Genomic DNA, 2,084 nt, shown 5'->3' on the forward strand with positions numbered 1-2,084 from the left:
AATAATGCTGAGGGAAAGGTAATAATTGTCAAACTTTGCTAACAAAAGAAACTAGGTCATCATAAAAGGCTGAAAATGAGGCCAACTTAAAGAAGTACTTGATTCTGTCACTAATCCAATCACCATCAAACCCAACAGATAAGGGAAAGTTTTTACTTTCTTGAGCCTTGTCCCAGACACTTTACTTTCAAGGAAACACATTAAATTGCTTGTATGTGATGAATTACAACTTTAACAGAATCACTGGGGAAAACATTGAGGAGCATTTGTTGGCCCAGGGAAGCAAAACTGTCCTCCAGCTCCTCTGTCAGACCCTGCCAACAGGAAATCTTTTAAAGCAATGTTTTAGCTCTACCACTGACATCTACCTATAAACTAATGTGATGTTTGGCATGGAAGGCTGTTTATTTGGGTGTGTAAAGGTTCTGGCTGTTAGCTTGCAGAGAAAAGTTATTACTCTACCTTCCCTTCAGAGACCATCCAAATACTTGTTTGACAGGGTGAACACCCACTACACACAAAAGTGGGGTTGAGCCAGACTTCTACAAAACTAAGTAGGTGAACTTGTCTCTGATACTTCCTTTCCACCTCTTCTATCTGTGAGCTCTATCCCTTACCCTCCGTGGTCCCACTACTCAATCCAGGTATCTATCTGAACTCTTTTTGCCAGGACTTTGCTATTGTCTAATTGTCACCTGACACCCTTTCTCCCCTTCCCTTATCCTTTCAAACAGGTTATAGCTGATAAGTGTTCCCAGGAACATTTAAATCTTATTGGCACTTAAGAATGTCATGCTGAAAGGTCTTCAGAACTTAAAGGAATAAAATCCAACTGATAGGATTTGAGGTCCATGATGGGTCTGAAGGAAATCTTTATAAGTTCGCCCAAATCAATCACCCCATTAGTGACCATCTACTACCCTTACATTCACGGCTGACCTGGAAAGAAACAGTCATTTCCCTAGAGACACCTAGAAGAAGGAAATTACCATACACGTGTGTGTGTGTATGTGTATATATATATATAACATATATTATACTACATACTTATATATCATAAATATGTATGTATGTGTAAATACACAGTATATTTAGAGTAGTATATTATACACATATAGTGTTTATATTCCTATATATCATAGTATATACTATATATACAGTATAATAGCACATATTGATAGTATATATAGTATATACACATATAAAGTATATACCCTATATAAAATATACATAACATATATGATTGATAAATTAGAGTATAAACATATAAATTTCATGCACACACAAGACTTGTAAGCTTTTTTTTCTTTTTTTTTCTTCATGTCAGACAGATAATGTGCCAAGGTCATAGCAAAGTTTGAGGGAGGTACATGTCACACAAAAGCGTGAACACCCTCTCATGATCCTCGTGAAGTACAAATGAATTCCATCCTTGTAAGTTTTTTTTTTTAATATTTGGGAAATTTATTTTGTAGGTCACACAACCTTTACAAATGTTTCCATAGTCATATTTTGGCTGGCTGCCGAGTCACTCTGCATCATTAATTAAGAATGTTTCTGCACTAACAGCTCATTTCCAACATATGTAGTTAGGCAGCAGGGTGACCTCCAGAGAGCAGGTTCTTAAATTCCCATGAATACGGTTCATAAGGCTGAGTTGCCAGAAACAGCAAGTCACAGCTTCCATGCCTCCCACCCTTCACTTTATACTGAAGAGTATAGGATACCCCACAAGGCACATACGGCAGCCCAAGTACCCGAGGGATGATTGTAACATTGGCAACAAGTTCAAGTCATTTAAATCCAGCAAAGTAAATGCATTGGTATGGAAAGATGTGGGATGATATGGAGAACTGAGAAAAATTACATAGAAAAACAGAATATGAAGAGGAAAGTAAACCAGACACTTAGAAGACCGGGGCAGGGGGGAAGGTGGATACTTTCAAATACTTCATGTATAACTATTATAACAATATGACAGAGGGTACTTTTTAAAAGCCTTAAAGTGGAGACTTTCAAGCCAAAACATCTGTGGAACTGAAAAAAAAAAAAAAAAAAAAAGGCAGGGGTGCGGGGGGGCTTAT

The 2,084-nt window shown here is 37.3% G+C and overlaps 1 non-coding gene across 1 annotated transcript; it reads right to left on the reverse strand.

Annotated features, from left to right (window-relative positions):
* Positions 1-1,321: 1,321 nt before the first annotated feature.
* Positions 1,322-1,425, reverse strand: LOC125101476 (small nucleolar RNA U13). The gene has a single exon (XR_007127873.1). It is a non-coding gene; the product is annotated as a small nucleolar RNA U13 (small nucleolar RNA).
* Between the last annotated feature and the right edge of the window lie 659 nt (positions 1,426-2,084).

Source organism: Lutra lutra, chromosome 5 (genome assembly GCF_902655055.1).
Source record: "Lutra lutra chromosome 5, mLutLut1.2, whole genome shotgun sequence".
In the NCBI taxonomy this organism is placed as follows: domain Eukaryota; kingdom Metazoa; phylum Chordata; class Mammalia; order Carnivora; family Mustelidae; genus Lutra; species Lutra lutra.